Genomic DNA, 17,990 nt, shown 5'->3' on the forward strand with positions numbered 1-17,990 from the left:
AGATATGTCATGAATTGCAAGTTATAAAGATAGAGCTTCATAGATAGTTGACAACAACCCAGTTCACCAAAATGGTTCCAATACTAAGAGATGAAACAACATGCTAAAAATACCCTAGCCAATTTTTAGACTAATTGTACAATGAATATAATGTTGGTTAGGGTCTATTGGGTTTTCTATTGAGGTAGCCTTTTAAAAAACAATTTAGGAATAGTAGGCTCTGAACCACCTTTGTACACACCAATAATAAGAAGGTCAGAAAAAGGTAAACATGTGACTTGTAAAGATTCCTCTGTACCAGAGGTGTGCTTAATGGACTCATTTATGACTTGGGCTACTTCTGTTTAATGTACCACCCCCTGATCAGTCCACTACCAAAAGAGATTCTGTTTAATCAGACTATACTCTGTGGGGCATGGTGGAAATGTTTGAATTTAAATCAGAGGGTCTGCCTATGTTTGAATGCCAGAACTACTATTTTGTATCTTCATTAATTTTAACAAGTCATTTTACTTCCCTGGGATTTAGTTTCCTTATCTGGAAAATAGGTAGATGGGCACATGGGGGCGGGGAGAAGGGGTTGATGGGTTGTGGAGCTAGATGGAGCTCCCCAAGAAACATCCTGAAAAGTACCATCACAGAAGGAATATGGATTAAGAATTTAGAGGTCATCTTGTCCAATTCTCTCATCTAAATTTCTGTCTCCTTCAATAACATCATTGCATATTTTAAACAATGGATATGAGCAGATACTTAAATAGTGAATTATTAAATTTCTCTGTTGAATCTATGGGAAATTCAATGTTCAGAGCTAAGACAACCATCAACCCCAAATATCAAAATCACTGTTACCGGCCCCCATGAAACAACAAGTATTTTAAAGAATGCTATTTGGAATGGTACACCATCACTTATCTATACATTTATTTTCTTTTCTCTTTTTAAATAATCAGGTTAAGAAACATCTGGGTGACTCAGTGGATTGTGAGTCAGGTCTAGAGACAGGAAGTCCTATGTTCAACTCTGGCCTCAGACACTTCCTAGCTATATGATCCTGAGCAAGTCTCTTAGCCTGCCATTGCTTATCCCTTGCCACTCTTCTGCCTTGGAACCAATACACAGTATTGATTCTAAGACAGAAGGTAAGGGTTGAAGAAAATAGTAGATTTACAGACCCATTTATTTTTATGTCTGATTAGTCTACAGAATTGTTAGAGAAAAGATTTGACGTTTCCCTCTCTGACTCAAAAACAAACTTAGATTAAAATCTATCTTAGCCTACATAAATGTGCCAATCTCAAGGGATTCAAATGCTGTTCTAAAAAAAAGTGAGGAGTACCCAACATTGTCCAAGAGCTGTGATGACAGTTAAAGCTCCAAATAACATCAAAATATATAGGAAACTGCTATCCCAAATAAAATTGAACAAATTCTCCTATATATTCTTTTTAATGAGTTCCCAGACAATAACTTCATTCCTAATCATCTTGGGCTTCCAGATTGATTGGATGCCTATGTTTAGATTTCTTGGCTTTCTATAGACTAGAAGCCCATATGTTTAGACACCAGGGAGTCCCAGGTGTGTTGTAGCTCAGAGTTCCTTTTTACATTTCTTCAGAGTCCCCTTAATTCAATTCTGTGACTCAAAATGCCTCAAGATTTGATCTGTGTGTTGTCCAAATTCTGTCTGTAGCCCAGTGAAAGATTTAATATTGTTTATTGCCAAATATGTCTCCAAAAGTTTTAATCCCCTTATCTCTCCATTACTTGTTTGTAAAGCAGAATAATTCAATATTGGAGTCAGAGCAAACCAATGCAGGCGTAATTCTAAATAAGGAAGAGAAAACTTGGCAGTGTGTAGAGCTCTAACAGAGAATCTTAAACTTCTTTTTTTTTCTAAACTCTTAGCTACAGCAAGGCTTAAAATGTGTTTTTCACTCACAATTTTTAAATGAAGGTGCCATTTAATTACTAAGTATCTAAAGTAATCCTTAATACTCAATTTTTTAAATATATTTGAACAATTAATTGTTATTGAAGGGAGACTGGATTATAGTTTCAATTCTGCCATCACTTATAAAAATCATACAGTGTCTACTATGGTACTATTTACCTGGGCACATAGGATACAAAAAACATTAATAATCTGAAAAAATAGCGTAAAATCTCAATGAATCAAGGTAGATTTCAGAGTTGCAGCTTCTGCATAAGCTAATATCAAGCCTCTCAGTGCCAAATTGCTAATAATCTAACTGGTCCAAAATTCAAGCATCTATCCACTTAAAATTTTATGAGTTAAGTTACTGTTACAGAGCCACCACTGTGGTTGTTTTCTTAATTGCAGAAGTCCTGAATACCTTTGGTATACGTGTTAACATTACCATGGAATGTAATAGAATCCCAGCCCCTGGATATCATCATCACTTACCCACAAGGTAACTAGAAGATGTGAAATAAGAATGGTAAGTAACAGGTCTAGTTTTAATCATTTGACCTTTATGCAAAACACATTTTTGCTGTCTGAGTCTCATTTGTTCTACTGGACAAAGAATGGGGACAGAGACGTACAGTGGCAAATTTCTCCCCTTGCTTCTATGTCATGATGGAAAAGGTTGTATTCTGATACCTCTACACCCAGACTTAATAGAAGTCAAACTCCTAGTATTCCATATTTAAGATCCTGTCAGATCTCTGAAACCTTTTGGCATGGTACTGAAAGGAAGTAGGGAATAAAATCAAATATGAAAAAAATAAAGGCTTTGTCTCCTCAGAGAAAGTTTATAATATAAATCTATTTGCATAACACAATAAAATCTTAGAGCAAGGAAAGAGACTAGCTATTCATCTCTTCCTGGGTCTACAAAAGGTTCTTGTTTCATGCTACTGTGTAAAATATTGCCTAATTTTAGGGCAGTATAGGAGCTATTAAAGCATTAAAAGGTTTGGTACCTGTGGGAAGCATTAAGTAGGTGATTCATGGTTTGCAGTAGCTTATTTTTTGGTATCAGAACTAGGAAAATGGATAAAAGACCCAGATTTACATAAGATTGAAGTGGCAGTGTCATAATATATAGGTTCCTTTCTTATACATTAGTATTGTAAAAGGGAATTTTTTATTCCCTTTGTCTATTTTAAGTTAATCAATCAGGAACTTGAAGTACCTCTACTTAACATTTAGTAAGTCACTAACAAGAGAGTTCACACTTACTTAGTTTTTAACATTTAGTCCTAAAAGATCACAAGCACTTCCCCCTCCTCCATTGCTAGGCAAATTGAGGGATTTTAATTGATTCCTGAGATGCAATACACCACCCCACAGTGAAAGGAAGGAGAAACCAGAGAGACAGGAAGTGACATGGAGAAAACTGCTTATAAAAGGCAGTCGAATGCATTCTGATTTATATTCTTCTGCCTTGATGGCCCTTGTGGAGGGAGGACTTCTGTGTTGGTGTCTCTACTTGGAGGGTCTGCTGCAGTGGAGGAATTCTTCTGCCTTGGACTTCTCTGTGTTGGAGATTGATTCTGCTGGTAAGACTCTTGCTGAAGAGACTACCATGACTTCTGGTTGGATATCAGGACCTGAGGGAGCTTTGTTCAAGTTGAGCTGGATTTCTTTGGATCAGCAATTATAAGGTATTTAGCTAGGCAATATTTTCTACTCCTTCCTACTTTTCCCCCTTTACTATCTCTACTTTGTTGTAATAAAGCTACTAAAGCTACTAATATTCTCATAGTTAAATTTTTACAAATGGCAACCACAATAATTCTTTTAAACTCATAAATTTAGTCAAACCATTTGTGACAATCTGAAGGTACAAATTTGTGAGGACACTGAAGGTTAAAACAGCTTCTGAAGTTCTATCCCTTTCTCAAATGTAAATCATGATATAACTTTTTTTTTACCCTTATCTTCTGTTTTAGGATCAGTTCTAAAATAGAAGAGCTATAGGAGTTCTGGATTAAGAGACTTGTCCAGTGGTCACATGGCTAAGAAGTACCTGATATCCTACTTGAACCCAAATACTCCTGATTCTAGGTCTGGTTCTTTGTACAGTGTGCTAACTAGCTGCCCCATTATGAAACTTGTCCTCTTGAAAACTTGCAGACTTGAAATCCCTCAAACTCTCAAAATATTCACTCCATCAAAATTGTGTATCAGCCTCTCATATTCAAAGTTTACATTTACATACAAAGAGTACATTGTCTACTTTTTCTGCCCCTCAAATCCAGTTGTCCCCCAAAATACATTCCAATTTTGCTTCACTTTATTTCTCCCCAAATCAATCCTTAGGGGGACCACCTTCCTGGTATATATCATTGATGGTAAGTTGAGAAGCTGAAATTCTGAAGAGTACCTTAATTTTGTGCAGAATTGCTAGAATAGTTTCTAGGACTATACATTATCATTATTTTACTTCTTTCTTCTCTGAACATTCATTTAACCATGAAACCACAGACCCTCCCAAAATGACCAAATCATAACTTTTATTCAAATAGTAGTTTGCTTTCTTTTGGTGTCACTTTGACTTGAAGATTTTGTTTGGTAAGGATCCTGAGGCTATGTTGATTATTTGCAATGTCAAGAATAGCTTGCCCACAACTCTGGTATCCATCATTTTCTTAATATATCATGCTCTGAACATATTGACAAAATTATATGTGCCAGAAAGACACTGGGCAATAAAAATGTTAGTAGAAGGAACAATAAGATTTGAGCATAAGATCATCCTCCAATTCTAGATAGTATATTCAGAAAAGTATCAACTTTTTTTTTTTTACTAATACACGCTTCTCAAAATCAAGTTGCCAATTATCTAACTGATCCAAAATTCTAGAGCAGCTACATGGCACAGTGAATAGAGTACCAGGCCTTGAGTCAGGAAGCCTCATCCTCCTGAGTTCAAATGAAGTCTCAGATACTTACCATCAGTGTGACCCTGAGTAAGTCACTTAACCTTGTTTGCCTCAGTTTCTCTTCTGTAAAATGAGAGAAGGAAATTGCCAGCCACTGTGCTATCTTTACCAAGAAAATCCCAAATGGGGTCATGAAGACTCAAACCTCAGTAAAATGATTGAACAACAAAAACTAGTACAGTTAGGCAACTAGCCTAAAGTATATAAACTGAGGAAGTAACTTGGTACATAAAGACATTAACAGGCTTTCCTAGTCTCACAAAGCCAGTGTGTGTCAGAGGCAGGTCATGAAGCCAGGTCTTTCAGACACATAAGCTAAATTTCTGTACACTACTCCATACTGTCTCTTGCATTTATTAGAAAAATACAAGACAGAAAGAGAAACAAGGACAAAGAAAAGATAATCATAATTAGTAAGGGAGAGAATAATTTAAATAAATAAAAATAAAAGTTATGTGGTAAAGTATAAAAGAACACAGCAAAAAGATGATCCATCAAGGGAAAATTTGATAGGACAACAGGTGAGTAATAATAATAAAAATTCCAGAATCAGATCTAGAATACTATGTACAGTTTTAGCCACAATAATTTAAGAAGTACACTGATGACCTCCAATCTAGTTAGTTAAGAGGCTTAAGTAGTTCTTGTCAAATAAGAGGCATAGTGGAGAGAATACCAGAAGGATACCTAGTGTGGAGAGATCTTGCTCCATGGAATTGAAATCAAGCAGAGGAACAAATGAAAAGTGGAATAAACTGAAAGTTGGGTTTACACCTTCTATAATGAAAGGCATTAGGAAGACGTTGGTACACCCTCTCTGGCCCTTTACCAGAGGGGTAAAGAAGGCTGGCTGAAGAAGCTAGTGTCAATCAAGGCTGGAGACAGCAAGATGGTGATGTGTTTGGAAGTGATGAGATTATTTCTTAAGACTGTCCCAAAGAGATCAGAGAGGAGAAATGAACTACTTATACAAAAAATATATATTTATAGCAGTTCTTCTTTGTGGTGGCAAAGAACTAGTAAATGAGTGGATGTACTTTAACAGAGTAATGACTGAACAAGTTGTGGTGTATAATTGTAATGGGACCATAATGTACCATAAGAGAGGACAAACAAGATGATCACAGAAAAATCTGGAAAGACATATGATAAAGTAATATAAAGTGAAGTGAGCAGAATGAGGAGAAATGTTATACATAGGAACAGTAAGAATCAATAATCAACTGTGAATGACTTAACTGTTCACAGTCATGTGAGGATCCAGGACAACTCCATGATGAAAAAGGCTTTATTCCACCATCGAAGGAACTGATGGAGTCTGAATGAAGATTGAAACACACTTCAATTTATTTCCCCTATAAATTTTTCTCTAGTGTTATATATGTCTTCTTTTACAATAGGATGAACATGGAACTAACATGTATAAACCTATGCCATATTACCTGCCATCTTTGGGAGGACTTGTGCTTTGCAAGTCTTTTAAAAAAATAGAAAAGGAGTTGGAAAATGTGGAACAGCAAATGTAGAATGGAGGGAGAGTGTCTAGGCATACCAGTAGAAGAAATTTACATTTCTATAGTACATTGAGATTTACAAAGGTTATTCTCCTGTGAGATAGTACAATGATTATTATTCATATTTTGTAAACAAGTTGAAGGGTCTGGGAATATTAATCCTGGAAAAAGGAAGATTCAAGGGAGGCAGGAGAACTATCTTTAATTACCTGAAAGACTGTCATGTGAAAGAGGGATTAGACTTGTTCAATCTGACTCCAATAGGTAAAATCAGGAACAATGAGTGGAAGATACAAAGAAACAAATGTAGGCATTATGACAGAAAAGTTTTCCTAACAATTGGATCATTTCAAAAGTGGAATGGACTGGTGGTGTATTCTCTCTTAATGAAGTCTGAGCAGAAGCTAGATGGCCAACTGCCTGGTACATTATAATAAGGATTCTTTTATGAATTGGGCTTTAGTGACATTCGTATCTTTCCCAACCCTGAGATTCTGTGATTCCATTTTCCTGAGAAATAAATAGAAGACACTCAAAGACTAAAATTCCATAATTTATTGACTAAGAAAGCCTTGCACACATTTTGAAGCCTAGGAATATTTGTACCAATATTGTAACAATAGTCAATTTGGTGAAGAAGACTCAATGTAGCAGCATTCTGTGACAGTTCTTAGTATGTTAAGGATCCACCATATTAAAATGATCTCAGGCAATCTATGATATGGCTTCAAGGTCAAAATTCATTCTTTCCTACATTTTTGTTATGCAAAGGGATTATGAGGGAACTTTTTAAAAGATTTGTATGCAATAGAAAAAAATACCTAGCAAAATAATTTGCCCCCATTTTATAAAAAGGAGAAGAAATGCATTTCAGACATCTGTAGCATCTGTAGTTGATGGATGGTCCTTTTGTGTGAGAATAATCCAACTCTTCTACCACAAACATCCTGCAGCTGCTGTTTAAACTCTGCTGTCAATAGTGCCTGCTTTGTACTCTTCCCTCTTGGCAATTGTTACTTTCATGCAATGTTCTTCACATAGTCTAAATACACTGAATGCTGTGATCCAGGAGTCTCATAAGAGACAGAAATCCATTTGCATTTTAGTGTTATGGTCACTATCATGCTCTCCCTTACAGTAAGTATCTCTGGTTGAGCAGTTGCTCAAGCAGATGTTAGGCAGTCAGTGTGTCTCTGTAATGCCAAAGGTCTTGATTCTCTGAGTCAAATTGTACCTCTAAACTCAGCACTCTGCCAAATCATTTAGTCCAAAGACTCCCTTTAGGCAGAAGTACAATCCAAGATGGCCAACGAGGATGGCAGCTGGAATACATACAGGCAACATAAAAGCCACACACAGAGAAAGGGAAAGTTTACTAAATAGTTAGATGTCCACCAACTGGCAAAAGCAGAATTTGGCAAGAGTATTAAGAGTTGGTTGCCATATGCAGGTGGCAGAAGTGAATTAAATTACAAAAACATTTTTAAAATGTTACTTTCAGCTGTGATGCATTCCTAATTGGTTGTTTGGGAAAGTGAAATCCCTTGTTGGATTGATTTGCCTAAGATGCTATATGTTTTAAATGATCCTAAAAGGTTCAGGATCAGAACAGACTACAGATGTCCTCAAAAGGAGTGGAAGGAATGATGGGATAGGATAAATGAATTTCTCCATTTACTGTTCTATATTCCAATTTATAGATACTAAAAGAAGAGTTAGACACAGGAAGTCATAAACCCAACAGACTTTTTTAAGGTCAAGCAAACTCAGAGCTTTAAAGTTTTTTTTTTTTTAATTTACACAATTCTTCAAAACCTCCTAACATATATCCAGAAGAAAATTTCAGATGTTTCTATATGTTTTATTTATATTCTTCTTGAATTTCTTTTTAAAATATCTCATAAGCATTTTATTAAGATAAATGCTAAATAACTCTCTACTCATTACTGACCAAAATCCCCCCCAAAAAAACCCCTAGTGTCAGTTCGCCATCTGTCCAATAAATCCAATCCAATAAATATTTTTTAAATACCTACTATGTTTCAGGCAATGTGCTAAGTTTTGGGAACATAATTAATAAAAAGATATAAAGCAAATGCCCCTAAGGAAATGGCAATATAAAGAAGGAAACTATGCCCAAAAGGAGAAAAGAAAGTAGTGGAGGATACCAGGAGCGTACCTGGTGTTGTTGTGACATCATTTTCCATGGAGGTGAAACCATATAAAGTGGAAGATGTAAACTGGAGTGAGTAGAAAGTCCAGTTCCTTCCCGCTATAAAGAAAAGCATTAGGAGAAGTCTAGTAGTGTCCCCCTCCTCAAAACTCTTAAAAAGAGGCATATCAATGATAGAAATTCAAACTCATATAGTGCTCTGAGGTTTCCAAGGGCTATTCTTAAAACAAGCCTGTGAGACTGTAGTACAGTTGATTGTTATCCCTATTTTATATAGGAATACTTTGAAGATATAAAGGGTTAAGTAACTTATTGATTCTCACAAAGCTTACAAGGGAGAGGCAGATTCAACACTAGGTCTCTTCTTAACATATCAGCAAGCTATACCACAATTCTCCTCCTATGGCAATAGCTGACATCTATATAGCATGTCAAGGTTTTCAAAACACTTTATGTGCACTGTCTCATTTGACCCTCACAAAAACCCTGTGAGGCAAGCCTTACATTTAATTATTATCCCTATGTTAAAGATGAAAAAAATTAGAGCTTAAAGGAAATAAGTCACCTAGTTAGAAATAGAGGGTTCTTCAAAGATCCTTCTAAACTTAACATAAAGATGTCAGTTCCTTCTCTATCATAACTTTGTCATGCTTTCTTATGTACTATCTAACATGTAGATTGATAGCCAAATGTGTAGATTTTCTTAAGGATTTTATAGTGACAGAGGATTCACCGTTTGATAGTTCAGCTTCAGGCTTCAGCAGCACAACTTAGACAGGTGTGTAAAGCATATATGTCTGATACACCTTTTTTTTCAGGGGCTAATCATTTTTCTTCACTACTTGACAGCTGCATCCTACTGTGGTCACCATTTCAGTATCAGAGCCATCTAGACGATCCTATATAAATGATAGCTGATTTCTGCACTATAGCTTTTCATTATTACTCTGATCTTTAAAACACAGCTGAATGCCCTTGTTGCCAGCAGTGCAAGTAAATGGGACTTTGATGCCTCCAGTGATCTGAGATAGGGAATGAGCTGACCAGCATCAACCAAGGGAATACCATTTTTGCACAACTTTCCACACAGCTAATAAAACAGAATGACAAGTCTAAAAGATAAAGAGTATCATCTTTAATATAATTCAACACAAAAAATATTTATCTAGTGCCTACTATTTTCTAAATATTGGGTTGAGGCCTAGGGATACAATTTTTTTTAAATAATCTTGGTGACTTAGGGAAGAAGAAAGAGAGACTCGAATCCCCAAAAATGTGACACAAGGAAAAGTGAGAAAAATACAAGTGTGGGAAAAAAAAAAGGTTAGCCAAAGTATAATGAGAAATTTGAGGAGGAAAACATCATTTTTTACCTGAAGGAGTTTCTATCAGTAGAAATGTGAGTACTAAGGAAAGGAAGAGAACATGAGATAAGATAAACATTTCATGTATGAGGGACAACAGAATCAAAAGCACGAATATAGAAAAGGATAATATAAGAATAAGACATTTTTCTATTTGACTCTGATATTATATGATACTGATAAGGTAGGTTGCAGCAGATTTAGGGAGGTGGGCAATGAATACAAAGATCAAGAATGTATGCAGGAGATATTTGGGAGCCTCCAATGGCTTCAGAGTAGAGTGGCATGATCAGAATAGTTCGTTAAAGACAAGTAACAAACTGACAAATCCAGAGGAGAGGAGAGGACAGGAGGAGAGAAGAAAGGAGAGGAGAGGGAAGGAGAGGGGAGGAGAGGAGAAGGGAGAAGAGAGAAGAGGGGAGGAGAGGGGAGGGGAGAGAAGAGGAGAGGGGAGGAAGAAAAAATAGGAGGAAAAGAAAGGAAGGAAAAGTGAAAGGAAAGGACAGACAAAAATGGCCAAGTAAGAATCAATATGACTTCAGTTATGACCTGTTCACTTTGAATGTGCATATCAGATTGTTACAAGCTGTTTTAAAGAATACTCATAAAATTAATTAACTCATTAACTCTGCTTACTGTCTTCCACTTTACCCAAAGTCTTTAAAGCTTATACTAGAAATTGGATAACTAAACCATTCCCTTAGTTGAGGAGAACAGAAAGAGAATTATCATTCTCTAGTATGCAGAAGCGAATAGTCACAGTGTCCAAGGAGAGAGCAAGGGGTTTTCCTACCTTCCTATGTGCTATGAGATATCAGGGGGCAGATAGCTAGAATATCATTTCTTTGGTAAAGAAAATGACATCTCTCCCTGTAAAACTGATATTGGGTAAGTGTGCTATTTCAAATCAGTGTGACTGTTAAGTTCTTCAAGGGTAGAGATGTGCCTTTCTTATCTTTGCAGTTTCAATATGTTCTCTACATAGTAGATACTAAGTCTGAGAAATGAATGGATATATATAGAAACTTACACTAAGGATTTTTGAGCAGAAATACTTGCAAGAAGTTCCATGGATACCAGATTTTTTTTTAATCAGACTTGTAATTTCACCCATGAAAGAAATTCCCAGTGATGTATTTCCCCTACCAAAGGGCAGAATGACCCCTTCCCTGCAGCATGTAGTCTTAGATAATTACCAGAAACACTAAATGATCAAATAAATTGTCTACAGTCAAACTGCCAATATGTGTTAAAACTGGGCTCTCAGTTCATTATACAACATTGTATCTCACATATAGAAATAGTATAAAAGGTAATAAAAGCATTTTGTTTGATTCTCTTCTACCCAATGTCTCTTCTTGTACATATCATGGCTAGTCTCCAGTGGGAATATTGCCTTACCATCTTTAGAGAACATAAAAAATTATGAATGCAGGTATGACACAGATACCTGATATATATATATATATTTAGTTATGCTTTCTGAGAAACACAGTGGTAGAGTAACCACCCCTAGAGCTGCCTGGCTCTTGAATAAGTGACATTTTCCATTGTGTGGGCAAATCTGTAGGAAGTGAATAGCTCTCTATGGTTTTCTAGTTGGATATTCAAACTAATTATTAGCTAATATGGAAACTGAAAAATGTGAACTTTATTAGATTTGGTGATTTAGTGAAACCCTCAGAGAAATTTCAACTGGATATTTATGTTTTCTTCTTAGAGAATATGTTGGTCAAAAGTGAATAGAGAGGAAGAGGTAAAAGGATAGCACAGATAGAATCATGATCCTCTTTAACTTAGTGACATGAGCTACTTAAAAATATATTCCTTCATATTACTGACATTTATCTTGTTGGATTATACAATTTTACATTAATAAAATTGGTTGTTACATTAACAAAATTGTGGTATATGTTGGTGATGGAATACTATTGTGCTCAAAGGAATAATGAACTGGAGGAATTTCATGGGGAATGGAACAACCTCCAGGAATTGATGCAGAGTGAGAGGAGCAGAACCAGGAAAACATTGTACAGAGAGACGGATACACTGTGGTACAATCAAATGTAATGGACTTCTCCATTAGTGTCAATGCAATGACCCTGAACAACCTGGAGGAATCTACGAGAAAAACCACTATCCACATCCAGAGGAAACACTGTGGGAGGAAGAACACCAAAGAAAAACAACTTCTTGAATACATGGATCGAAGGAATGTGGTTGAGGATGTAGACTCTAAATGAACATCCTAGTGAAAACAACAACATGGAAATAGGTTCTGATCAAGGGCAAATGTAATACCCAATAAAATTGCATGTTGGCTGCAGGGAGAGTGGGTGGAGGGGAGGGAGGGAAATAATGTGATTATTGTAACCAAGGAATAATGTTCTAAATTGACTAAATAAATTAATTCAAGTGGGAAAAAATTAGTTGGGGAAATTGCTTATGGAGGTTAAAATGTAATTGCCAATTGAGAGAGTTGAGAAGATTTTTGAAAATATATTACTCCCAAAGTCGGGAAAAATAATGTTCATCCTTATATATGATTAAACTAAGAAATGGAAAGAAGAAATATGGGGTGATTTTAAGATATGTCATCAGAATCACTTTTCCCTAAAATATCTTCCCAGTTAGCCTGCCATGATAGCTCCCCACCCACTACCAATTTGTGGGATGCCCATAAGGAATTTCTGAATACCTCTTTATGCTCTCTGCATCCCAGGAACCAGTGTGGGATTTGGAGTAGGAGGGGAATATCATGTGTAGATAGTTCAACCATGGTTATTTGCCCCAAGAAATCTACAGTCAAAATAGTTCCCACCTTGTAAGACCACCTGATTTTTACTAGTCTGCTTATCAGGTTAACTAGTTGGCCCTTAGTATGGCAATAGCAATCAGCTCTGAATACTCCTGAGAAAGGATGAAATAGGCAGCCAAAGAGAAGAGAAGATAGTTAGGGGCTGGGCCTGTGATTTTGCTGGCATAGGAACTCCTGGGAAATGGAACTGCCTCTACCAGTGCAGGAAGCACCTTTTCTGTAACTATCATCTTAAAAAGCTACCTGAGGGATTAAGAAGGTAAGTAACTTGCCCAGGATCACATAGCCAGCGTGCCATAGACAAGACAAACACAGACCTCACAGGCTCTCTGTGTACTCCGAATTAGACACCTTTACATTGGGCAAGTTGATGGCAAAGTAAATAGTGCACTGGACCTAGAATCAGGAAGATCTGAGTTCAAATGAAACCTCAGATACTACCCTGGGCAAATCACTTGACGTTGACTGCCTCAGGCTCCTCTTCTGCAAAACAGAGATAAAAATAGCACCCATCTTCCAGGGGGTTTGTGAGGATAAAATGAAATTACATTTTTAAAGTTCATGGCATATTTAAGTTACTATATAAATGTTAGTTATCATTATTATTATACCATACTGGATAGGGGAGTAAGTAGAAAGTTCAAAAGGGGAATGCAATCACAAGGACAAAAATTACCTGTTTTACAAATAGCCTATTAAATTCTTGGCATAAATACTAAAAATGGAGGCAGTCATGAGAAGACTTTGGAACCAGCATGTAGTAAATATGGCTTTTGTTGTTCAGTTGTTTGGGGCATGCCTCATACTTTGTGAACCCATTTAGGGATTTCTAGGCAAAAATACTGAAGTGGTTTGTAATTTCCTACTCTAACTCACTTGATAGGTGAGAAAACTGAGGTAAACAGGGTAATTGACTTGTCCAGGATGACACAGCAAGTGTCTGAGGCTTCATTTGAACTCAGGAAGATGAGTCTACTTCACTACAGAGCTAGCACTCTATAAACCATGCTGTCTAGCTGCCCATATATCTGGCTTTATAGGTAGTATTCTAGGTATACATCTGATTACTCTAAATACTAGTTGGGTCAGTAGTACCAATAGAACAAAAAGGCATACATTTAAGGAATTATCATTACCTCTTTAAAAGCTAACTATCTATTATTAGCCTAGAGAACATAGTTTGAAGATTTCAACCTCTTATGTCATTAAATTTTTTTTTCTCAAGCTATATAGGACAATGATAATGGACTAGAAAAGTTAAATTGGTTCAATGACTCATGTCATCTTTCTCTGGACCATTATGTAAGGAAATTCCATTTTTTAAATAAACTATCTCAACTGAACCATCATATAGTAAGTCATGAAACATTAATTATGTAAAGAAAAAACAATTATATTTTATATATACTTCTTTTTTTCTTGGAACATGATAAGAAAAGTAATAATATTTTGTTAATAGCAGAGAAGGAGTAAAAAGTTGGTATGGGAACACTGTAATGAATCATATTTTGGCTCCTGTTAATAATATTTCGATTCTTCTTTTAAAAACCAGAATGGGGTAGAATGGACAGACAGGCAAAAAAAATATCAGCCTTTAATTCATTTAGCAGAGCATCTAATGTCAACCAGTTAAAGGCATCATCCCATCTGATTTTGAAACCGGCCTTGCCATGTAATAGAAATTTAAAAAATGTTTGTTGATTGACAATATCTAACTTGGCTTGTCTTACCATTTGACATATCACTGGACTCCTATAATATTGTCTTTCCATGGAAATAACCATCTAGCACCCTTTACTTCCCTATAGTTCCATTCCTTTGTGACAATCTCCCTCCTCCTCTATAACCTGTTCACCTGGTATTGAATTCTTACAAAGCATACTGTGAACTACTCGGCATACTATGGACTATTATTCTGAGACCACCAGCCCCTGTACCATTCACACTATCAGGGTCTACCAAATGTATACCCAGTTAAAAAGAATTGAATCAATGGTGCCATCCTAAATGTACCATTCCTCTTATGAATCATTACTTTGTTTTTACTGCCAAATTTTACATTTTAAATATTCCAGATCCATGAAGTATAAAGAGAAATTTGTGACAGTCCATACCTTATGTTTGACTCAGATGGAAAAGTGTCGTCTTTAAAATTTTTACATTATCACAGGAATCCAAGTGTTTAGAATGCCCAAATTGTTCTGCCATAAGCTGCCTTCAAATGTCAATTCATGAAGATAAATTAAAAACTTCAGCTTTCATTGAATCCCAATGACTCTGAAGTGAAAATCTTTAGGGAAGATAAAACAAAGAAATCAGTATTCTACCGACCACAGTTTGCCAGTAACTCAAATGCAATACAATGAAACAGATACTAAATATCTCTAATCTGTACAGAGTATTAGCCCCAGGGAGAAACAAAATCTAGGTGAGATATATTAGCTTACTTTTAAGGAGTTTAAAAAGTCTACCGAACTTAAAAAAAAATAATGTCTTAATTTTATTTCAAAACTGTGGGATCTTCTTAATTGTTGCCCTCCTGCAACAACTATTATTACTTAGCATATTTTTGACTCCAAATTTTGCTCCAATTCTGAAATTTCTACCCAAAGGACTGTTGGTAAGCTTTATGGGCATTATAAAGTTGGTATTTCTCAGAGGTAAGCCTAAAGTGAGAGTGAAATAATAGTTGCTATTTTTATTTTCCTGGCATTTCATGCTATTCTAACATCATCATTGCTAGTCATATATTTTAGAGCCTTAATTAATCTTGTCCTATCGTATTTTGCCCCGCAGCTTCATTAGTGAAAGGCTATAATTTTATAAATCCAACAAATGATTCAAATAAATAAGTGAGGACATTTGCCTGCATTGGTGACAAGTCAATATGGCTTTTGGCTTTTAAAAGTCACTTTTAATTAAAAAGAAAAGCTTCTACACTATGGTTCTCTCACAACTTGTTTGTTTTGTCAGATGTTATTTCCTTGATTTCCCACAAGAAATCAATTGACTCAACCCAGGATACTTGTGGAGTGGACCATCTGAAGAGGAGACCCCTATTATTGTGTGCCTTCCCAGGCCAGTTTTCCCACATAAATCTCCTAACAGAAGTGCTGTGTGAAATTATTTTTAAGGACTAAAGTGAATTAAAATTAACGTTGTTTTGAAATGTTATGACAGCTCCCTTAAGATGGTGAGTGGCAACCTGAGGTATTGTCAATTAGCTTGGGAATCAATGATCTAAATTACATCCCTCTAGACTGGTTATTTCATTAACTTAAATTATCTCAATGCAGATGATCCCCAGATCTCTATATCCACTTTTTCCTATTCTCCTGAGCTCATATTTAGCAACTACCTTTTGAACTTCTTGAACAGAATGTCCTAAATATGTCTAGAATTCAAGATATACAAAGCAGAATTCTTTCTTTCCCCAAAAAACCTACTGCTCTTCACAACTTCTTCATTACCATCAAAGATACCACCACCATCCTCTTGAATCCACAGACTTGAAGCTTACTTATCAACTTTGACTTCTTATTCACACTTGCCCCACATATCCAATTTATTTTTGTATTTTCTTGTTTGTATCATCACATTTCTTGTACACATCTTCTTATCACCAATTACAGCCATTACTCTGGTACATTCACTTATTTCCTTTTGTCTAGACTGTTGAAATAGCTTGCTGGTTGGTCTTCATCATTCTGATCTCTCCCTATTTCAGACCATCTTCCACTCACCTATCAAAGTGATTTTCTTAAAGTTTAGGCTGATGACATCTTTCCAATTCTGTTCAGCAAACTCCAGAGACTCCTCATTCCCTTAAGCATCAAATACAAAGTCCTTTATTAGACTTTAAAAACTCTTCACAATCTGGCCCCTTACGGTCATAAATCTTCTCCTGCTAGACTCTCCTCTATATCGTCTATGATCCACATATTTTGGACTACTTGCTATTCCTCCCACATAATTTACAATCTTTCCTCTCCGTGCTTTTACATTGGCTATCCCCAACGTATCAGCTACTTTAAGCTTTCCTGACAAAGAGCTAATGGGGTATCAATTTCCTTATTGTTGTTGCCTTACCATTCACTCAAAAGAAAGTAGACAATAAACTTTTAAAAGATAATCTTTTGGAAAAATAGTTAAGCTTTATCCCCAAGGTAAAATTACTTTAGCATACATTGTAGTTGGATGAAAAGGTTAGAGCTGATTAGTTAATTCACTTGAAATCAGACATAACTCTATCTGAGGTGATACCACTTAATTCCTACGAGACTGCTGACAAATTTTTGTTCTTGTCAATGTCAGCGACAACCATAGTAACCAGCATCAGCTTCTATTTATGTTTGGGTAGATGGCTATAAGTGGAACTAGCATAAAACCACAAACAGCTATGATGGACATCCTTGCCCTAACCCTTCTAAGCGTCTCCAATAATGTCTGAAGAGTTTCACTGAGGAAAGGCTATGGTTAAAAATAAGAAATATTCTTTATAACTAGTGACTTTTGCCCAGAAAAGTATCTTACATTCATTGTGAAAACGATGAATCTTATTTTTCTTTGAGTAATCACTGTTTCAAGTTCTTAATAAGTACCAATTAACTAACTTTTGTAGCAAAGCAAGTATCAGGTGTGATGTATATATAATGAAATTATTCAAAGACTAAATAAAATTTTCTAATTTAAGGAAAAGAGAGGAAAAGCAGCCTTCTTATACATTACACTCCAGCTAATACTTGTCACTCCAGTGACATCAGCCTCCTTTCTATTCATCACACAAAATTTTTCATCTCAACTCCAGGCATTTCCAAAACTCCTCCTCCTCATCTCCACCCTAGCTTCTATCAATTTCCAACTGAAAATCCAGTTTTTTTCATGAAACTTCTTCCAATTCCTTTTAATTTTGCTGCCTTCCCTCTATCGATTATATCCAATTTATACTGTATAAAGTTTGTTTTTTCATAGTTATTTGCATATTGTCTCATCTATTAGATTGTGAATGCCATAAAGGCCAGAATGGTCTTTTGCCTTGTTTCGTATTCCCAGCACTTATTATATAGTTCTTAATTATTATAGTTCATAGTAGGTGCTTATTAAAAGTTTATTGGCTGCCTGACTAATTGATCTTGGATATAGCCCTGAATAATTGTGGGAACAGACAGACCTTTCCTTTTCTCTTAGTCACTTCTGTACCTTTATTC

Source organism: Monodelphis domestica, chromosome 4, assembly GCF_027887165.1.
Source record: "Monodelphis domestica isolate mMonDom1 chromosome 4, mMonDom1.pri, whole genome shotgun sequence".
Classification (NCBI taxonomy): Eukaryota; Metazoa; Chordata; class Mammalia; order Didelphimorphia; family Didelphidae; genus Monodelphis; species Monodelphis domestica.